At 30.8% G+C, this 24,259-nt stretch overlaps 1 protein-coding gene across 2 annotated transcripts in view; it reads left to right on the top strand.

Moving 5' to 3' along the window:
• The first annotated feature begins 2,075 nt into the window (after positions 1-2,075).
• LOC130891645 (neuropeptide CCHamide-1 receptor) overlaps positions 2,076-24,259 on the top strand; it is a 119,375-nt gene continuing 97,191 nt past the window's right edge. The window contains exon 1 of one of the 2 annotated variants that reach the window (XM_057796494.1): positions 2,076-2,322. The gene's annotated coding sequence lies outside the window, so the exon portion shown is untranslated. The remainder of the gene's footprint in view (positions 2,323-24,259) is intronic. The other variant, XM_057796493.1, reaches the window with a different exon arrangement.

Here is a 24,259-nt window from a genome sequence, read left to right as displayed (position 1 = left end):
TATATGCTTAAAATGAAAAACTAACGTAAGACAAATTTCAATGGATTTCGAAAAAATTGAAAATTTATTTGACTGTAACTAATAATAAACATTTTTGTTTATTATTAGTTAGTGATAAGTGATAAGATTTCTTGTGATCACACCTTTCACATTACATATTCAAGATGACAAAAGATAATCAGTGAATTAGATACTTACCTTTACCATCTTTGTACACAACACTTATGTACCGTATTCCTAGGAGGGCGAACGCTAACTGCAACGGATACTTAACTCATGATTGAGCCTTCAACTATATCACAAATACATTTACATTTATAGTACTACAGGCTTTTAAGGCTCCTATTTTTTTATCTTTTCTCATCGCTTTTACGATTCTTCTTCACATATTACAATTCTGAATTCTCCCACTTCAATTCAGTTCTTCTTCTCTCGTGTCTCCCCACACAGTATTCAGCAATTAGTTCTTTTTCTTCAAAGTCCTTTGAATGTTTCCATTTCCCCAAATCTTTTGTCAATTACCTTCCTCTACCATATAACTAGCTCTATTTTTTGCGCTATTGAATGTAAAAATATGTAGAAATGGTATGAGCTTCAATTTAAAAACTAACGTAAGATAAGTTTCAATGTATTGAAATATCAGTTATTGTATATCTTTTAAGGCTGGCAAAATAAGACTTTTAAAGCGAATGGGTACTTGACGAAGGTTATAGAAGACTCTGTTGTACTGGTCAAGGCTTTTCTTAGTTAAAACAAAACTTTTATTCATGATGCACAGGTCAGCTTGATTGGATAGTTACTAGTTATCTTGATTATGTTTAATTAACTCGATTTTCTTGGCCAGCTTGTAGTCCACATTTAAATTCGTTTGGGATGAAATGCAGGTTATCATTCAAAAGCTGTTTTTTATGTAAGAATCAAGCACAAGAGAGTAACCGTTATTACACTAGAGTAGTTGGTGCCTGCTATGTGTTGAAGCATGTGGATATTGATCTTGAACTTTTGTAGGTTGAAGTGCTCGGGAAAGACGTGCATTGGAAGCTGATTCGACAGGTTTGCACTTCTCCCGATATTCATGAGTCTCGTCTACCTGTGTAGTAGGTCTTGCAAATATTGCTCTAGTGGGAATATGTCAGCTCGGAAGAATATCTGTCATGGTAGTATCAGTAAAACAGGTCAGCGACCTCCCTCATATGTTCTAAAATGTATAAGTCTCTGGTCAACTCTGAGTCGCGTATAAGTCGAATTGCTCTCTTTTGTATTTAGTCGAGTATACTATAGGTTATGGCAGGGAGCCGAGCTACAAATGTGCGAGCAATAATTCAAAGATGGACAAATCTGAGTCTTGTAGAAGATTAGAACCGTTACGGAGTATATGGCTTTTTGGTCTTAAAAATTTCTCAATGTTTTTGTTGATAGGACCAAATTCTAAGCTGTAATGACAGCCTCCTTTGTAAAAACAGCAGCCTAGGTATTTGTTATATTAAACTTAATCATATTGCTTCTACTCCATTCCAGAATGTTTTCAGCATCGGTATTGATGGTGGGGATCTGTTGCTATCCACTATGCAAGAATTGATTTAAATATCTTGTCAATTTTTCAGAAAAAGATAATTTCGTATGATTGTTGTTTCTCTATTAGCTACAAATCCGGTAAGAAAAAAGTATTATCAAATAATTTAGAGGTATATTGGAAAGTAGCCTGTTTTTTAAGATAATTTCCAATAATTGTCATGATGCTACAATGAAAATTAATAATTTTCTGTGAGTTAGAAGAAATGTATCTATCTGTTCATAGAGCTATATCAGCAAATTGTGAGTCAAAATGTGATATGGTGATTTGTCACATAATTTTAATTATAATTAGCCTACAATCACGCAATCTCCATTAGAAATTGTTCGGTGTAATGTATGATATTACATTTGTCATTTGAACGAACACGGCATTAGAACAAATCTGTCGAAAATCATTTGAATTCTGAGTTAACTCTAATTTACAACACTTTATAAGACTCCAAAATTGAGATGCAAGAAATTCTTTAATGTTGCCGCATGCCTACGACTGAATGCTAATCATTCAAAGTTAGCGACGCGCAGTGAATCATGTTCCTCGGAAAGTTTCCAGTTTCTGGCGCGCGTTGTTCACTTTCAGAACGACGTTGGAAGTAGCGGAAAGATATTTTCGAAGCTTCGCGCCAAACATAAACGGTTAAAAAAGTTTGATAAGAATATTTCAATTTCACGCGAAAAAAAATTGTGAAAAAATTTTGACTTCAAATTAAGTTTGTGTTTGATATACATCATGTATATTTGCTTGTCAAAGTAAGTCATCATGGAAATTGTTGTTTTAGATAAGCATGATTTTGAAATTCATTTGAGTTCCTATAACGATGCTATATTTACTTGATAAAAAGATATAAATTTGAAAATAGGGCAATCAACTTTTATTACTTTGAAAAGAAAATTGTAACAATTTTTTGATAGTATCACAGCTGCTGGTTTAAAAATCAAACAATACTTTTTCAGCGTATCGTAATTATGTTCATCCAGTCCTCATTTTTTAAAATATATGTATGAGTGACACTTCTAGAAAATATAGTAGATACATCATTTTCGCAAATTATCGTGTTTTTACAATAAGTATTAAAAACATTTTTATATATGTCCATGAGTTGGAAAGGAGGATCTTTCGATTCTTTACCTCACGAAACAGTCTTATTAATATCCATTTGAATCCTTATGTATTGTAATAAAAGAATGATTATTCATTCTTCGCATTGATATGCTGAAACTTTTTTTCAATTCTAAAATAGTTCTGATGTTCTATATGTCTTATCTGTTTATTGATTTCGAACTTTTGCGAGCAGCTGCTTCTGTTCTCTACATAGAAGCTCTAACCAGCTCACGTTATATTGAGATATTGGTGAATTGAAACTTTGTTTCACAAAACAATTTTGGGAATATAAATTATTTACATATCACGAAAAGTCTCCGAGCTGTATTTCTTAGCTATCGGCGACATTTTGCCGGAAATTAGTGAAAAAGAGATAGTATGTAGAATATTTAATAATTCTGGTTGTTACCTAAACAAATTGAAGCAATTATTAGATGAGCACCCAGAAGCGCCTTACTATTTTTAAAACTGAATAAACTACGAGCATAATCTGAGAGGTGTTTTTTGGTGTATTTAATTAACTTTCAAGAAGCTCACTTCTCAAGAATTTGAAATAGAAAAATATCTATATCAATACCATTTTAGGATGAATTATTATTGATATTTACAATTAGAATGGTGCTAAGCCGTTAGTATTCACTAATTAGATACAATTAAATGTTATATTTTATGAATTTTATGTTTACAAAGATACAGTTAGATTATTCTTCAAGATACTAACATCTATTTATAAGTATCATTCCTACTTTGATTGACTTTTTCAAGTCATACTGTACAGCTGGTCCGGAATTCAATAATGCAAATTTTATCTTAATAGTGTTCAGTATTATCATCACGATAATAACATTAATTATTATTATTATTGTAGATATTGTAGTGTTGGATAATCCTCTTTGAGAATGTCACTATTTCAAATAACAATAAATAATTTAGTATATATGTACAGAAAGATAACACATGGATATTGAAATAGGGCAGTTGTTAAAGGCATAAAATAAGAAAGTGGTAAAGGTTAGGATACTAAAAATCTCAATAGCATGAATTTTTGAATGTCTGACTATTACTAAAGACAGGCTATATAAAGTTAGGTCGTGATAAGATGGTCATAAATGGTTCATAACAAGCTTAGATCGATTTTCAAATTATCCGTGATCTGTATGGAATTATCTACATAATAACATAATAAGTTTAACATTAATGCGATACACGGCAACCAGCTTACAACCTTTTAACGTTACAAATCATTCAAACTGTTCTATAACCATCAATATAAATAAATGAAAATAAATAAGATTCGAATGACAATTTTTAAAAAATAATCATATTATGAAGCTATGTACATATCATAACATATTCTGCTCGCCTAAATTCCAAATATTTTCGCAAGTACTTTTGAATCTGGACGATTTCGAAAAAAAATATAATTTGTAATACGGCTCTAAAGTCTCTTTTTGTCCCCCGTCACCAAAAGTATGTCTCTAGTATCTTGATACATAAATAACCATTTTCATTAGTTTGTGATTTCATTCATATATCATCAGTTTGATAAAAGAATATCCCATCAACAATATGTCATTTTTGATATTTATCTGTATAATTGAATATGGATAAATAAAATCAAATTATTAGTCAATTATTGCAAAAAAAATTTGTTTACTTAAAGATAAATAAATGTAGATAGAAATGCAGCAGTTTATATTATACGAACTGCGTATTTCGTATTGGTCCATTCAATCACAGAATAAATTGAAAACTCCGAGGAAACTCCAGAGAGCGAGCAAGATTTTAATTTTGATTAAATCTACTATATCCGTTATTTATAATATGGCTTATTCTGTATATAACCCAAGGGAAGTACAAAATTGTTATATTAATTGTTGTATATGTATTGGTGTATAAAAAGTATACGGGTGGTTTCAAAAGTAAAAATTTATTTCTAAGAATCGGACGTTCTAAATTAACCAGAACTTATAAGCAAATGTTTAATTGATTCATAAACCACTTCATTGAGATAAATGAATACCTCAAACACATGTTCCTAACAATGGGTAAAAAACGTATATTCTCCAAGACCCCACTTTGTCATTGTCCTGGTTTTTTCTATGCTCCAATTCCATAGCTCGCTCCTAATAATCCTTTTGTGTTGTTTATAATACAGAAGGTAATCAAATTTTCTCACTCTTCTGGATCATATTTAATAAATCTTTTAAAAAATTTTTTGAATACAGGCTCTTGACTTGCATATATCAAAGCCTTGTTTCAACATTCGTACATTCCATTTTTGAATAATTCATATTTCTTCAGCGTGTTTTGTTGGTCACGTTTATTTTGTCGACGCTATGAAAATTCATAATGTCCCTATTTAAAAAGACATTCCTTTTTTTCGCACGCATGAACCTATTAACATAAATTTTATTGATATAGCATCACACGTTCATTTCAACATTTTATTACTTAATTCTTGTTTTTATTTTATCTATGGATAAATATTCCCGAAAAAAAACTTAAAAGCAAGAAAATTCAGTTACTTCAATGCGCTACGAATCGATACGTAAAAAAAGCATGATTGTGACACATTTTATATTGAATACTGAGCATTCTATTTTCTTTGAATATATTTCAGTTTCCGTAATTAATTCTACTCTTCAAATGCTCCAATTCTAATGGAATTACACTATCTATAAGTTTCAATTATATATAAGTCTACTTTCAGCGTAGCATATTATTCATGGTGTATGAGGAGAAAAAAAGGTGAATTTCTTTCTTCTACTAGCAATTCATTTGTGCATGAATACATGACTTTTTTTTCAATGTCAGAAATAGTGTCAGAATGTTTTAATTTTCCATTATTTTTTTATTTTTGGGAAATGGCATGATCCTGAATCTACTAATGACTATTAAAATCGACGTCTCATTAAATGGGCAAAAATAACATGTTTTCTTGATTTGAAGGTCTCATCGTTAGAGACTTTTATCTCAGGGGCAGCAAGTTTTCCTAGTAGACACTTAAGGCGAATTTTCAGCTCTTTTGGAAGTCTTGGATTTTTGAGTCTTATATAGGCAAAATTGTTACACATTTCTGATCTAATTTTTTATTGTGTTAAGTGAGCAGAATAAAGTGAACCCTCGACTATTTTGAGTTGTGCGTGCAGTGTGGAGATGCCTGTAGATAATAATTTTGAATTTCTGTAGGCTGTAGGTTTCGGTAAAGAAGAGCCTTGATTATTGTTTCCATAAGTCACCAAAAGAAGAATCGATTAATGACGTTATGGGCATCCGTAGAAGATCTTTTTTTTCATGAGCCAGGTCAGCTTATCAAGTTACAAATAATGCTCTAGGTGGGATTAGGTTGGACTGCTTGGATGTGCATCTGTTGCATTTTTTCTATGAGCTTAGCTATCCAAGGTTCTAGTCAACTGTAGATCAACGCTAAAGTAATTTCTCTTTTCTGTTTTTGGCCACAAGACTATGCTAGGATGTATCTTTCCAAATCTCAACAGCCAACAAGGAAATTTGCGATGGTGCTTAGAAGAAATGAATAACATTCATAAATTGTCATTATCCATCTCATTTAAGCTTCCCTCTTAATTCGAAAAGTCCCTGTCTGCATTAAATTTATTTTTTATTGGAAATCGTATTAGTCATTAATTAATATATTTTCAACAAATATAATGACATACTTTCTCGTATAGTAAATTCACAACGTAAATATTAAGGAACCTTAGTGCCAAAAACATGAAAAATTATCGCTCCTAATCAACACGCGACAGTAAGAATGATATAAATAAAAAAAAATAACAAAAACAACTAACTGACTAAAATACTATCAATACATCAAATATTTATATCTCGCGCTTTTCCTGTGCTTCGTATACCTACTAATCCATTCATAGATATTTCTCAACCAAGAAACCAACCTTCATCTTAATGAAGACACTTTTCTGTGAGCAGTACCTAGTATAACGTGTATGTGAAGTTTCTGTAAAATTTCGTATAATATTGTACACTCAATCTTTATTATACAAATAGCTTAAAGCATCGCTCAAACACTGCCTTACACTGCACATTGTCGATGATGTTTGGTGAAAGTCCAAGATCGTTTTCATTTACATCATTAATTTTTATGAAATATAAACCATCCACTGACAATTTGGAATATGAACTTGGGATTCATAAAAATTCGAAATGAACCACAGATAATTGCATTAGAACTTCGTCCAGTATCTGATTTCATTAGAAACAATAGACATGAAATATCACAACTTCCACGGAAGTCATGCCAAGTTTTTCTATAATTCTTGCATTAAATTGGGAGTGACCACCATGTATATAACTTTTGTCCATATATACGATATTACTTCCCCGTTTTCTACAACCTCACTCGCCTCAAAAACTGTACGTAGTTTTTAGATTTCGATACGTTTTATGAAAATTTTACTATTATTTCACATTTTATTTAACTGATTCATATTTTCTTCACATTATTTCTAAGACTCGAATTAAGATCTGTATCTTCCTCAAATTTTTGGTGAATTTTTGTTAGTTTTGGTATTTATCATTGGGTGACGTGAAAATTGTAAATCATCTTTCTCTGTATGCATTGCATTGCAGTTGGCTTCTTAAAAATTTTTTTTTCCTTCCTTTACTCTTTTTTCGTTTGATGTGCCAAACTTCCGTGTTTCTTCTTTATCAACTTTACTATTCATTTATTATTAGAAGACACACACACACACGTGTGTGGGACCATCATCAAGGACCTCCGCATCACGTACGAAGAGTAGCAGTAAGAACGCCCCGGCGAAGTAGTATTTACAAAGAGTGCCGCCGGGGAACCACCGTTCCGGGAGCAGGGTTAGAGGTGTTTATTGGACCTTGGGCTCCATGCGTCACTTTGGCCAATCAAAACATTGTTCTTTACTCCGCTTTCAAAAACATATTTAATAACTATGATTTTTTCATATGGTTTTGTTGCTAAGATTACTGCACTTGACTGTTGATCAAAATGTATAAAGATTCCAAAATTATACTGAGCACCCTGTTTACATTACTACCACACCAACACTCACAATTACAATGTCTGACGCGCGTTTCGATAAGTTATCGTCTTCAGATACTGAAGTAAACTGCAAACAGTTTACCTGGCGTAGGGGTTGTGTAAGCAGTGTATGTGCCATGAAAATCACCAACGGTTCCAAAAATGCCAAGTTAATCCCAAAATTAGTCCCTAAATATTCGTTTTTTTCCATTAATTATTGATGGGAGTAGTTTCAGTTATAAAAAATTAAATGTATTTCCATGGGCAAAATTGAATAGACTCCTTTTGTTATTAAGCACTCAAATCTCATTCAACTTCCGCAAGGTGCTCTGTTCCGCCTTCTATTTTAATCACATTTGAAACTCTAAAATAACTGACATTTTCTCATAATTTGTTATGTTATCTGTTCATAAGTTTTTCGGTTTAAAAGTGCTGGATACATTCCAACTGGAATCTGATTCTTAAGGATTGATCTTATTCTGGGATGATTGTTAATTGAAGATGAAAATGTCAAACGTATTGATTCATCAAACTATAACTATGAATAATGTGATTGTATAGCTTAATATATTAATTCGAGTTCAAATGGTGGTTTAATTGAAATTTAAGATTAATAGGTAGATACGCTCTAGCTGGAAAACAAAATTTATGAAAGTTCACAATGGGTGCATGACAGATTTATTAATTTTCTCAGTATGTAGAAGGTTTCCCAATGTATCACATGAGAAACTTTCCAAATACGGTCCATTGAATATATGCCTCCACATTCCGAACTTTCATGGATTCAAGGCCATGGATTTCAATAAAGTTCCATCTTTGTCACTAACTCCATATAAATTCAATTGTTTTTTTTTTCAATAAAATGTTCATTTTTCGTCAAAGAGTACGTAAGAAAAATAAATTAGAAATAAACTACGAGGTGTGATTAAATATAAATCTTTCTACTATTAATATACTTATTACATCCCATACTCTCATGCTTTGAAACAAGCGAATCTGCTATTATTACCTAACTAGTTTTTTGAACTGTTTACAAGTAGTACAAGCGAAATTTTTTCTATGACTTGGGTTATTTTGTTCAAATTGGCGTGAAATCGAACCCTTAAAGTTAAAAGAGAGAGTTAAAACTCTCAATAGAAAATCAGTGACTCACCTTGTTTTGATAAAGTCCTTTAATTAAAATCAAAGTTCATTTCAGAAGGAACAAATAAAAATTCCGAAATAACAAGGGAATACTGGAATGTTTACATAACGAAGTACAAAGAAAGATACTCGAAAATGTGCCAACGGCTTTCTTTCTCATCATGATAACCCCTCCCCCGTACCACAAGTCACTTTTGATTCACGAGTTGTTGAACAGTGAAAGTCTTTCTTGTTGTCCATATTCGCTTTAGCCCTATGAAATTTCTGATTATATCCAAAATTTAAAGAGTGGAAGAGAACGTTTCAGTGCTATTCCTCACAAAACAATATACCGCTATTCTGAAAGAAGCTTTTTAGCTTTCTGTTATGAATTCAACGTTGAAATAATAAATGCTTCGCCTGCCAAAGTAGTATTTTGAAGCAGATTATCTATTTAAAATTTCAAACTACCAGTTCATTTTGTATTTGTAATAATGGCCTTGTATAAAAGTATTTTCAGACACCGATGGAAGGATAGTTTTTTGATGTGATTATACTTTTTCGTGCTAACCATTGAAGCCAAACAATGTTTAGAGATCTCTTCTAGCAAGCTCTCTTTGAAATGTCACGACAATGATTTCTCATTTCCCTCTATATAATAAAATCTTTCATTCATTGAGGAAAATCAATCAAAAACTCAGTCAACATACATCAAATCGATTTCACTTCTTCCAGATACCTTCATCGGTGATGAATCAGAGATCTGAGATGAAATTCAACTAAATTTTTTCAATTATTTATAAATTGGAAATTGATGGAAAAATTTCATATTAAATCAATTCCATAACAGTACAGCGATCATGGTTGTTACACGGTAATTGACAAAAAAATTCTCAAACTTAGTTCTGAAGAAGTTATTGTTCATGTTAATTCTGATTGGCCATGCATAAAAGGTTTTTTAAACGTCAATTTTGCCAATGAAACTGATGTTGACATTTTAAGATAACCAAATTTGAAAAAAATAGTCCATTCAATTCTACTAAAACTTGAGGTGATAATTATTAATTAACATACTCACATCCATATGACCTCATAACAAAGAAGATTCTATTTTATTGGAAATTATCTCAGCGCACTGCTTGAAATTATTTATATATTTAGTATATTCAGTATTACATACTGAACACACTGTTTACACTACCACTACACCAATACTCACAATTACACTGTCTGTCTGGCTAAGTGAACTAGTAAACTAGTCTCTGAAGACGATAATTCGAAACACGCGTCAAACATTGTAATTGTGAGTGTTGGTGTAGTGGTAGTGTAAACACAGTGTGTTCAATATGAATATCACCAACAATTCCAAAAATTCCAACTTAGTTTAGTATTAAATTAAAAAATTTATTTCCAATTTAACTTTGCAACAGCGGCGAAATTTTCTTCTAAAAATTAAAGGTGAAATTTTTGTTTATCACAAAAACATTTTAAAATCCAATTATTGTATTCTGTTCAGTTATGATTAATACTCACTGGTTTGTTTTCCTTATCGTTATATCTATTTTGCGTTTCCTCTACTTGAGCAAGTATTTGCAAGGTTTCAATTGCACATTAGCCTACGCATAGTCATCTGTCAGATGCATGACTAGTGTTTTTACATATATTTTGCAAATGCGAAAGCCTGCGACCTTATGGGAATAGTTTTAACGTAGTTTCTTATACTAAAACAGTATCAATCAAATATTATCAAATATTGGTTATAATGGAATATTATAATTTAGAATATAGAAATACTCCTTCAGGTATTGTTCAAAATGACGGTAATTTGCACTTCAAGCAAAAATATGAAATCGATAGAGTTGGATTGCATTTTTAGTTTTTAATTTCAGATTGATTCTTTATTGGCCCTACATGCCGTTGTGATGGGCAAAAAATTAAATCAAAAATTAAAAACTGTTGTCATGGAAGAAGATTTCAATACGATCCTTTTGAAAAAATTACCTGATACCAAGATAAATCCTCTCAACAATATCAAAAGCATAAAACAACTGTACCAAATTTAATGTTTCGACTATGCACAGACGGAAGTATATATAGACCGAAAATGTGTTCAAGGGAAAGGACCTAACGGAAGCAATTTATCAAATATGAATATTAATTACAATTTTCAGTAAAATAGAATTATACATTATACATTTCAATCTAGTGTCTTCTTTTAAACAATTGAGAAAATCTCATCAATAGAAAAAGTACATAGTTTAACCCAAGAGAAAATGACATATGTCTCAGACACTTGTGTTCCGGAGATGTAATTGTTGTACTACAATAATGGATTTATGACAGAAATATTATGCCTATGCACTTCTACCAAGTCACCGTTTAATTTGTTCTGAATGTCAATATATTATCGTGAATATAAAATAGAAAATAAAACTGCAACGGTTAATTGAAGCATATCAAAATATCTTGAGTACATCTTTTAATGCTTCATAGAAATTTCTTTAAATTGGTTTTAATTATAGAGCTGATCTTTGATGAATGTAGAGATGATAGGGCAACCATTTAGTACCAATGGTAAGAATTCCCAAAAAAAGAATATCACATTTTCCACAAGAGATAACATTTAAGTTGGTTTGAGAATTGATGTCTGAAGTTTATTCTCTAAAACTTAGGAATAATCAGCTCTAACTTGGCAACGTTATTGTTAATTTTTTTTTAATTGAAATGTATGTCTTGTGATACTATGATAAAGTAATATTACCGTTGGTCAATTATTATTTCTATGAAGTGAACACAAAGCTATTTGATTTTAAACTGATAATTTTGTACAACTTTTAAAAACTATCAACAATGAACTCTTATAGGTGATCCACCCGATATTTAAGGAACTTTCAGTAGAAAGAAGGCAAACTTATATCAGTTGACTTTGATGATGGCAACTGTTCCATTTTTATTTGATAAGTAATTGAAAGTACTCGGTAAACTTGAGAAAACGTTCAAAGAAACTGATCAAGAAATTTAAAATGTTGGACATCATGAGATAAGTTTAAGAAAAATTGAAACTTGTTGTTGTGTCAAGTGTTGGAGATTCAGATGAAATGAACTAAGACGTAAAAAATGCCACGAATCTACTTCGCTAACACTTTGAGTTATTTATCTACGCCGGACTGTTTACCAGTAGGCAGCTATGTGGCTTATGTCTTCTGAGTTTAGAAGCGTGAATATAGTATTAGAGTACCGTAACCTTTTTGGATGGACAGCCTCGCAGTCACAGATGGAGTGATCTTTGGTTTCTTGCAGAAAGAGTTGTTGGAAGTTGTTCCGATTTTTTTCAAGTGGTTCTCCATAGGACAGTGTCTAATGAGCGCAATAATAGCCCTCAGTAATAAACAGATCCCAATCTAGATAATCACATAATTGTATGATTGTTGTTTGTAGAAAATTGTAATGAAAAAATTAGAACTAAAAACTCCTTAATGTGTTAACATACGAAATTATCGGAAAAATATAAATTTTATTCTCAACTATATATATTTATATTACATTAATACATTACATCACGTGAAATTTTTTTAATAGGAACAATAATAGTGAAAGAACTTGAGCTAACAACGTCTTAATGTCCTAACATACGAAATCATCCAAGCATTATAAACTTTATTATTATTCTCTAAACACAAGTTTACGAATTAATATTGCATAGTTCAATTACATTAGTTTAATTGAAGGAAATAAAGATAGATAAAAGCAAATTGTTCCATAAAATGATATTCTCACAATTAGAATTTCCAACATAAAAGTTAATGTTATTCTCCTCGTTTCGTGACACAAATAGATCAGACATTAGAAATTTATCCTCGGAAGCTCTATCACAAAAGCTATGTCACGTCACTTTGTTGTAAAATCAACCTCGCCGGAAGTAAAAAGCTTATGTCAGATGCGATAGAAAGTTTCCTGTCTTAAAATAGTCAGTTAAATAATAAAATTTGTTTTTGGTACAAACCGTCGTTTGAGGAATAATCACGGATACAATGTCTCAGATATCAGTTAACATTAGAACAACAACAAACAAGTTTTTGAGATGTAGAACCAATCAAACTTTTCAAATGAAATCTGCTTAACTTCCTATACTAGAATCAAATAAAAATGAAGACAGCGAAAAGTAGCCTTTTATTGATATATATATATATATATATATATATATATATATATATATATATATATATATATATATATATATATATTGTGAAGCTTTTCTTATTTTTTCATACTATTTCTATCGCTAGGGTGAATTTATAAACACTTTCTTCTATTCACTTAATTTATTTAAAACTCTAGCACTAGACTTAACTAACGATAATAATATATAATATAATAATAATAATAATATAATTTATTTAAATTCACCGGTTGGTCTTCTATTTTGTTCTGTTCACTGTGACTATTTATTATAAACTAACTCCGATAAGCAGACTCTTTTATATATCCAAAACGAATTTCTTAAAAATAAACAAGCGAAACGAATAAACAAAGAGAACCTCCAAGAATTTAGTTCGATGAAAATGATGTAAACAACTCGCTGCTGTTCAAACGATTCGGCGTGATAGCCAAATTTTAGAGTTCCATAATAACTGGACAGGACTGGCTTCAACGGCCCATGTGGTGGACGAGCTCGTAACAATATAACTTAATTTGTATAATACAAAACTTTCTGATATAATAACATACATAGCCCTATTATAGCCAGAACAGAATATACTTACTGGGTACTCCATTATAATTTATACATTATCTTGATTTTGTTACTACCTTTCAATGGGTTACGGAATATTCTGAAGTGGAGAGAAATAAAAAATCAGATCCTGTTAAAGTGGAGGTGGATAAACCCTTCGTAGGGCCTGAACAGAAGTACAAAGAAAATTTTTTTACAAAAGTTAAACGAAATTAGCTTTCATGAAAATTATATCAAAAAATTGATAATATATAAAGTACACAACATTTAAAATGCAGCTCAATTTTTTCAATTGAGACACTTTATATTTCTTTCTATATTTACCTAGCACTGGAATAAAGACAAGGCTAGCATTGTTTGTTAAATGACATGCTGTAACAGATGGATATGCTGCATTTGAAACATTACTTCCATCTCCAAGGAAAATGTATAGTAAGATATTTACTTATGTGTGAGAATCTGGCAAAGTTTGTAAAGAGGGAAGCGAGCCTCTTGGGAGAATGAAAGCCAAATGTTAATGCTTTGTTTTGAAAGTGATAGTACAATAATTAAATGTTATTTAACTCAAAAATAACCGTGAAACTTCAAGAGAATTGTTTTGTATAATCCCCCCCAAAAAAAACCAAGGAAGCATTAGATTAAATAGGAAATAAATTGTTTCATAGAGTACTGAAGAATAACCAGGGTAGCTCAAACACTCTAATGCAAGCTCAACCTGGAGCGTTTGTCTTATGCTACAATGACAAAAAAAAATTCATTTAATTTTATAATGTGATTGAACAAATCGTCATTTTCCTTGGCACGAATATTTACATGAAAAATAGATATTTCGGAAATAACAAAATCAAAGACAGCGCTGGGAGTGTTTGGTTTGCATCCAATGGGGATTTTCCCGAGCCCAGTAGTTAAAATAGTGTCGATCGATTCTAAAAAACGTTGCCTCATCTACAAACTCCACCTTATTGAAAATATTTTTCATTGAAACTTAACAGGGTCAATTATTTTAATTTTATCTGAATATAATTCCACAATTGCTTCCATAGGTTGTCACCAAACAGCTTACTCTATATAATTGAGGAAACCAGGGGCCAATCTTCTCAATTAATAATTCTTTTAGATTCAAGTTACAAAAACAAGAGAGCTTCCCTAACATTCTTTCCACTTTTATTTGTGTTTTAATGTTTTATAGAAACCAAAGATATTGTTACAATTATAAATTTGCCAGCTTAAGAAAAAAGTATTTTAGATTCACTGTAACCCTTCTAATTTATAATATTTTACATTGAACATATTTTCTTTTCAATAAACTCATTTTAATTATTTCGATATATAGATTCCTGTATCATTATAGCATATTGTTATTTTTATAATCACTGTTTTCGTTCACTAGTAAACTCTGTCAGGTTTTAACCAGTTTATTCTTTTGTTTCTCTACGTTTCCTGATTTAACCCTTCTTTCTGTTTCTCTCTTGCCTTCTTCCTCTTCTACAATACTGGGTCTATTGGAAATCATATATTTTTTATATTAACTGATGTTCCAATATTTTTTCGTTTTTTCCTTGTAAAATCATTAATTACATATTTGTGCCTTAACAATTCACTGCGATATTCTTATCACACTGTAACATAAAGTAAATATTTGTAGTGATCTTTTTTTAGTGTCAGAAGGTTCTAATTTTTGTACGAAACTCGCTTCAATTACTTCTATCTTTCTAATTTTCCCTCGTTTGCTCCCTTTTTCACATTTTCATTTTCGAGATGTTATTCTATTTTATTATCAATACAAATGGTATTTTTATCTCTCCAATACCACTCATTTCAAAGAGTAATTAGGACAATACAACTTATGTTGAGATGTATATTCGTTTGTTGTTATTTCTAATATTAACTTCTTTGCACACAATTTCATAAAGGGTAATTTGACTCCTGGTTATTCCTAACAATTGAGTGGACTTACGTATATTTTGACACAACAGGATTTAGGATTATTTCTGCTATCTCCATTTCTTGCAAGGGCAGGACTCCTACACGAATCAATACTCAATATAAATAGTAATAGTATTAGATTAGAATCAAGAAACGTTCGTTTGTTATTTCTGACAGTATTGTAGTAATATCAAACCTGAGAATGATAATTGATTAACTTTGAAAGTCTTAAAATAATCTGAAAGCTTAACAAACTACGCCTAAACAATGGAACTAGTCCATCTCCAATATAATAACGGATACTTATTCGATTCAACAGCGAGTAAAAATTACTGAAAACTGAGTCCACTGAGTATCATAATCTTGAAACAAACTGCCACTGGTTGATTGGAAGAAGACACCAATGAAAAAAATTAATTTCACATTAGTTGCGGGGTCCTGAAAGAGAGGGTTGAATAAGACTGGATATATTTATATCATCTATTAGCTATACCATTAATCTCTTTAATGATCTGATCCCGCTTGTGTTTCCTAATCTTCATACAGCATTGCAGTGAGGTATTATTCTAACACAACTTGGCCAGAAATAAACGAGTTTCAAATAGTTTCATACCCTCATAATAAGAAATAATTTCCAGCAATTTAGTTACAACGACCGCTTTTGTTGAATTTAATCTGTAAAATGTAAATGTCACTCTCGCATTAACTATGTGTCATAACTATATACAATTTTAGTAGGATATGTTGTGAGAAAATAATTGAGCAAAAGTATTGATTAATGTTTTTTTCTACGAAGTTTATTCAAATATTTTAATTAAAGTCAGTATCAAAAAATTTTCACTAATAACATTACAGATTTTTAAAATTATTCAGTGCCACGGTTCAAGCGATTAATCTAAAAAATGATACAAATATAATCAGAGGGTGTGCTTGTTTGGCCATAATTGGGAATTTATCAGAGAAAATAATTATAAAAACAAAGTCGAGCTAAAGCGGCATCGAAGAATGCGAAGAGTATGATTGATGAAAAATTGGGAAATACTAACCGGGAAAGATTTCGAATAATCATCTGCTACGAGGAAACATTGCGTAAAAAATGGATTACACGATTTTTTTGTGAAAAAAATTGATAAGGTTTAATATAAGATTTGCTTTTTTGTATACAGGGTGTTCCAAGACGAGATAAAACTATCTGTTTGTGGCAGAATACTTACAGTAAAATCACGAAAATTTCTATGTTTGGGCTTTCGGATACGATCTTTTCAACTAAAATATTCACATAATCTTCGTTATTAAAATGTGAACGAACCATTTTGACGGTTTTAGAAAGTATCATCAATTAACTAATGACAGTTAAATAAGTGTCATTTATTACAAAGCCTACTAAAAGTATATATGAAAAATTAAAACTTGTTAAAAAATACAATAATATTTAAAACCTCGAATATTTCGAAAACGACTAAAAGTTGGAATAGGATTAGTAAATAAAATTTGATTTTTCACAGACCTTAACAAGATAAAGGAAATCACTTTTTTATTTCTTAGTGCTTGTATCAACGGATCAAAATAAAATTTAGACCATACCTGAATCTTTAAAAATTTACAGAAAACGTTTAATATCTGGATAACGGTAACGTTTAGGTATAGAAAAGTATACATGAATTTACCTTATTATTTACCCCTGAATACATTAAAATAGATAAAACCGGGTGGTTGTATTTAAGAAAATAGAGAAATTTGATATTTATGAAGATAAAATTTGAACACTGTATAAAATGAAAAATTTTCCAACATAGATTCAAATACGTCTGACCTTGCTTAAAGCAACCTATCAGAAACCATTTTCATATCTTTAAGGGTATCCTCGTAAAAAAATAATTTATAAGAGTCTGTAATAGTAAAATATATTACAAAGAAATTAATGACTCAAAAAGTATGCATTTTTCGAAAGAAGTTTTTATACAAAAGTATACTTAAATTTTACGCAAATTTCTAAAATGTATTAATATATAGGGTGTTACATTTAAAATAACAGTCGACTTCCGGTAGAATGGAAAGTCGGTCATCTTTGAAAATATTTTAGTTGAAAAGATCGTATCCGAAAGCACATATAAGTATTTTGCCATGTGCAAAATACGAGTTTTAACTCGTCGTGGGATACCTTGTATATAAGCAAAACCTGTGACGAGAAGGAAATTATAAAATACATTTTGTAGTTATTTCAATAAATTTTAATACATAGATATAAGAAACAGAGGAAAAAAGCTACACAAATTCTGAACTTATTGCTTTGTTTGAACTTAACCTAAAAATGACAATATACAAAGTCATAGTGGAGCCCATTTTAACGTACGGATGCGAGTGCTGGCAACTGACGGATAGACATGAGAAAATAGGATGTGGAAATAAACCACTTGAGAAGATCGTGCAAGATATCCAGCAAAGAGCGTATACAATATAAAGGTATACGACGAAGAACAGGTCGAGTATACACGACTTCAGAGAGAATACAGTCTAAGCAACTGCTCTGGCATGTGATGAGAATGCATCAGAATAGGCCGAAGAAAGCATTGATGTATTAACCGCAGAAAAGAAAAAGACGAGGAAGACCCTATATATATTTTAGTACATAGTGGCAAAGAGAAAACAGTCTACCTCGATATGTGGCAACGCTCACAAAATTTCAAAGAGATACTGAAACACGTTGATTTAATTTCTATTTCTATCCTATTTTTATGATCTGTAAATATGTATAAGCCAAATATGAAACGAAAACAAATCCATAAGCGAAGTCTTTTTATCAATCTACGTAATATTTATACCCATTCACATGTGATTGTTATGTACAATTAAATACAATTACAACTACAGGCAGCTTGACAGAAAAACTAAGTCCTACGTCGACCAACCTAATCTGGGGATGTTGACAGTAGATGAAATATCAATTTCTGATGAAAATACTCCAATCACGGTCGGTTTCATAATACATTAAAAGGAAGCTTTAAATTTAAAGTTCCTATTAAATTAAGTCGCGCATTTCATGACTGTAATTGTAATTATTGTTCTCGAAACTTGAATTTTGGCTTAATTTTTGAAACGAAAAAATTAGATTCACTTTTCAACGCAGCTGAATTTCCATTTAACTCTTGCATAACTTTTTGTATCTGATTGGAATATTTAAAAGGGTGGTGAGGGATCATCTGATGTTTTTGAATTTCCGATACTGTTTTTAAATAACATTTATCTATTTGCGTAAAGAAAATTAATCAAGTCATTTTTTTGCTTCATATATCAAAGAAGCTTGTAATTGTTTGAGTGGTTTGAGGATACATTTGATTTGAGCATGGCCTCACATAAGTTAAACTTGAAGGTGTATTTTCAATTTTTTGTAGAAATGGTTGACAGAGACAATTTAGGAAATTTCATTTCCTATTAGGTCACATCTATTTTCATTTTGTCTTTGACTAAAAATATTTCACATTATTGCAGCACTATACTCATTTGACGATGCGGTTAGGATACTGTCCTCCTTCCATTTTATACCTATGATAATGCGGTTCTTATATTATTAATATGTTCTCTTATCCCTATTCTCACTATTTTGTTGCTAAGAAATTTATTTAAGTAATATAATAAAGAACGCAAACCTGTTTATTTTTTGTATAAAATGTCAGCAAATTTCTCAAGACCATAACTTTCTAAGGCCCTTTCTTGATTTTTTCGTCTTTGTTGAATTTGAAACTATAAACGCCTGGTTCATAGTCGAAGCATCATAGCTCAATCATATGAGTTTATTGAGAATAAACTTCTTACGGCCAATTGAGTATTTTTGATGTCGATATTCCATACTACATGAATCTTGGGTACGTAATTAAGCTTCAGAAATAAAAATATGGTCGATACGTATACTCCTGAGAAAGCAAAAACGGTCATTTCTGCCAGTAAAATCGTTACCACAGAATTTAGGAATTTTGTGAAGGTGTGAAGTGATTGTTCAGAAAAAAAGGAAAACGAAAATTTACCAATATTGTTTATTGAAGAAAATAATTTTGTTCCATCACTACCATGTGCTTGCTCATCCGTCCACTTTTTTTGTAGAAAATTTAGCCAAACTTTATTTTCATAAATTTAGAAAAATTGCTTGATAGAAAGCGATATCAAACAAATGCAAAGGCGACTCACGAGTCCCAGAGAACTTCCGAAAGACTATTTTTTGTCATTGTTGAATTTATTGTCTTTCCTATTTTGTAATTTCTAATGGTATTACGGGTTGAAGATTCAAAATATCTTCTTCAAAGTTTGAGTTATTATGTACCACATATTTTAAGTCTTTTTAGCAAATAAAAGATCGAAACGTTAATATTTTAAAAAACTCTTTGGCAGTTTTATTATTTGAAATTACATTATTTTTTATGATTAGGAAAAATTTGAAGCTTGATAAGTAGTCGAAGTAAATATTTTATTCAAAAATCACTGTTCATTTATAAGAATGAATTTTGCTATACATCTTGCGCAATCGCTGATTGAAGTTACAAAGTTGGTTGAGGAACCCTTAATTAAAGATTATAAAATAAACGAGATGTTCGGAATCAAGGGAGTGAATAATTAGTTTCTGTTTTCAGAACATGCTATAATTTCTCCACCTGCCACAATTAGTTAATTAATTCAGAGGACGGCTGATTAATTTTTAGTCAGAGATGTTATTAAGTGTGCAATATATCGTGAGTTTGGATATTGGTTTAAATATAAATATTGGTTTCATTAAACAAAATAACAATCAAAAACAAAAAACTTTTATCATTTTCATTCGATATATTCCAAGAAAGTGTGAAGTCTATTCAAACCATGTTTGGGAGTAGAATGATTGCCATACCAATTATTAACCAAGCTTGGGCCAAGACTGAATAATCTATCTTTGGTTTTTTATTGGATACTCAAGCTTGCGCCAAGACTGGTCAACCCAATCATGGCGTTTAATGGAAATCCAAACTTAGGCCGTTCGGTTACATACTACCTACCTGTTTTTTCGTACCCGTTACCTGATGTCCAGCTATACTTATTTTTAATATGTGTCAGGCCATTCTGAACTCCAGAACTAGAAATTGTAGTTAAACGAGGATCAGCTTTGCTAATTAAGCATGATCTAGTTTTGGTAATTGTGCACGGCTCAATTTTGTCAGCCGAATCTGATTCATTGTTATTACTTCAGACTTTTATCATAACTGGGAACAAGCTTTCACCAGAGCTCCACATCTTTGTGCTAAGTCTGAGTTTTTGCACATGGTATTTTCCTTTATAGGTGTTATAGATATCAGGATTTTCTTGAAAATATTGTTTATACATTTATTCTGACATCTTTACTAATAGAAGTTAGTCGATTTTTGTTTTCATTTACTAGCATATTTTTTCTAGATCATCTTCCTATTTTACTCAGAGGTTATTACGAAATGTATGGCACGTAGCTATATTTTTCTATCAATAAATTCGTAACTCTAGTTTCTGTTCTTGCTCTACCTACAAATTCAATGTGAAATTTCCATTGTTTAGAGTTCACGTGAATGAGAAGTATTGAACATATTGCCATTCAACAAAATCAAAGAAAACTCCTTGTTCACATTTTGTTTGTTTGTAACGCCGAGCGTTTTCCAGTAAAATTGATAGTGGAACTATTGAATTCATTCCAAATCACAAACTCGTATTGTATCTATAATGTTCATAGGTAACTTTTTTCTCAAGAAATAATTATGATTGAAAATTGAACAATATCGAACAATTATTGTAATGTATGTTTTGGAACTTTCCTATTTCCTGGATATAAATAAGAAGGGTGAATACTACGTTAAAATTTTTGTTTACTCACTAATCGAGCATGCTCTCAACTTGTCGAATTGTGCTTAAGAATTGAGATATTGTGCAAACAGTCTATATACTCGTACATACATATTTATTAGTTCCCATCGAAATTTTTCTGATAAAAATTTTTCCTCCAATTTTTGTTACTTGTTTAATATGATGTTGAATGTTGTGAGTGGTCATAAGAAATCACTACAATACATTCTGCTTACTTCACAGGATATACTTCTAATAATTATTCAGATTAGGCTTCAGTCTGATGATAATGGATTGGAACAAAGTTGACATCAGTTGATAAAATAAATTCTGTTCTATGGGTTTTCTTTAGGATGGAACGTGTTGAAGTTTGACTTCTATAATAAAGATAATAAAATAAAAACAACTTATGTCCTTTTGTTGTATAGTATATGTGAATATGTATATTGTATAAATTATATAAATCAACTTCAATGGTAAAATAATCGTAACTATTTTTGGCAACTACCACAAACTTCGTTCTTCTGGAACTACTATAAAACATTTTATCATTTTGAAATTATTCGAAACCTCGATATTCTCATCTAAACTAATTTCCATCAGAGTGATGACTTGCTGAAAGAAGGTTGGGTCGAAACATACAACAGCTTATGAAATCTCTCTAGATATAATTACATTTCAGAAACTCAGCAATATTGCGTATTTAGAATGAACTGACTTTAGTTTGATTATTTGGAAGGAAAGCAAAGGTAGAGGAAAATATATTTTCCTTTTTGTATTCCATCTCCCATATCACTCGGAATAGAATTATGTATCTCTCCAAATTTACTCACTTCCAACTCAATTGAAAAAAAGAAGAAAATATTCCGTTGTTTCTGTTTATATTTCTTTCTATTGTAGCTTGGGGCACTTTCAATTTTTATCTCGATTCCAGTCTAACAGAAATCAAGGTTTGTTGAATTTCACACTGAGAATTTTTTCTAAAGACTCTTAAACATTTCCATAACCATAATTCGAAATTTTTTGAAATTTCTACGAACGAAGTATGAATAGTACTAAAACTCTCGTAGAATATATGATAACTGCGCAATCATAATGACTAGTGACTAGTTATAGGGCAATGAATAATTACTAAGTAGCCAACAATCTATTTCTTCCTATTAAGAATCTATAAAGTTGAAATGAAGTCCTTCTATAAATACTCATTCATACTTTCATGAAAACCCATCAACAGAATTCCATTTTTCATTTCCCTCAATACATTCTTCTCAAAAACATTGTAATTTAAATGATAATTCAACTGTTTTCTACCGAATTCTATCATCAACAGCAAAGTTAGAGATTTTTTTCTCATTATTATCTACTCTAGAGAGAATTTATTTCCGGAAACACAAAGCCGTTTTCCATTTGTGAGCCAACGGCGATGAGAAAATGTGAATTAACGTGAGCGATTACTTCATTCTTACATCCTACTTTCAGCCCTTTATTTTTAGTAAAAAATAAGGTTAATATAATTAATACGAATCTTTGAATCATAATTTTTCTCCAGAAAAATATTAACACAATACTCATTCTTCTTTTACGTCTCGTATTAACAGACTAATTTATCTGTCTCCAGTTTCCAAGTATTTGAAGCTCTTATCTTTTATTAATTTCAAGTGATATATTTAACTCTCGTAGCAAATACTCATTTTCCGCCACATATCTACAAAAACTGGTGTGGTTATCAAGGACGACGGTGAAGAGGGAGAAAATCTGGAAGCGATGATGATGAGGGGAAGTAAACTGCTGGAAGCGCCGAATGCGAAAATAAGATTCCAAATAATCTCCAAAAAGGCGAAGATACATCTATAAAAAAAATAATAAGACAAACAGTAAGCTACGGAGAGGAAACCTGGATTCTTAACAAAGCAGAGGAAGAGAAGCTAGATATATGGGAAAGAAAAATACTTAGAATGATACTAGGAAGTAAAAAGGTAAGAGATTTATGACTGAGGAGAACAAATAATGAAATAAGGAATCTATTTGGAGAAACAGAGAATAAAGAGAATGCCAGATTTTAGGGCAACAAAAAAAATGATGAACATGGAACAATAATAAAAGGAAGACCAAGGAAAGGATAGTACGCAGAGGTAAGAGAGAGACAGAGAGAGAGAGAGAGAGAGAGAGAGAGAGAGAGAGAGAGGAATTCAGGACTGGAAAACAAAATCAAAAAATAGGAAAGAATGGAAGGAAATCACTTCCTTATTGCCAATTCAGAAGTGCCGCAACTAGTTAAATTGTTATTTCCAAATTAATGAATTAATCTTGCTTTCAAAAAATTATAACCACCCGCTACGCTGCATTGGTTTAGTTAGTATTTTAAAAAACAACGCTGTGGTTTCTCTGGCTCCTTTCCTAAACATTTACTTTTTTGGGTCACTGTATAATTTTCATGAAACATATGAAAATTGATATCACTTCAAAAACTCAGTTTTGCATCACTAATAAACTCAAAAATGGATAATAGAGAAACCTCTTCGTGAAATGAGCTCTGCTGAATAAATATTTAGTGAATATTAAGAATTAACATTGCTGTTTCTTTATTAATAAGAGAACATACAATTTGAATTTGAATTTGACTGTTTACTGAAATAATCCATCAAAACTTCTATAAACACGAATAATATTATTACCATTGAATAAGTTATTTCAGTACCTTTGAAAAGAGTTCTAAAATTTCACTAGTTTACATATAAAGACACGGATGTGTGGTTTTTAATAAGATTGGAAAAATTTGGATAATTAATTACATTGTTAAATTTAGCTAAAAGCACAAAGAAGAAGTTTTAATGTATTATTTCATAAATATAAAAGAAAAGTAATGAAAGATATGAGGAGGATGTGGATGATTTTATAAAATTCATCCAGACTGGAGAAACCCATCAAATCAAGTTACGGA

The sequence above is a fragment of the Diorhabda carinulata genome, chromosome 3 (genome assembly GCF_026250575.1).
Source record: "Diorhabda carinulata isolate Delta chromosome 3, icDioCari1.1, whole genome shotgun sequence".
Classification (NCBI taxonomy): domain Eukaryota; kingdom Metazoa; phylum Arthropoda; class Insecta; order Coleoptera; family Chrysomelidae; genus Diorhabda; species Diorhabda carinulata.
Note: the sequence above shows the minus strand (reverse complement) of the source record. Positions and strands in the feature narration are given on the sequence as shown.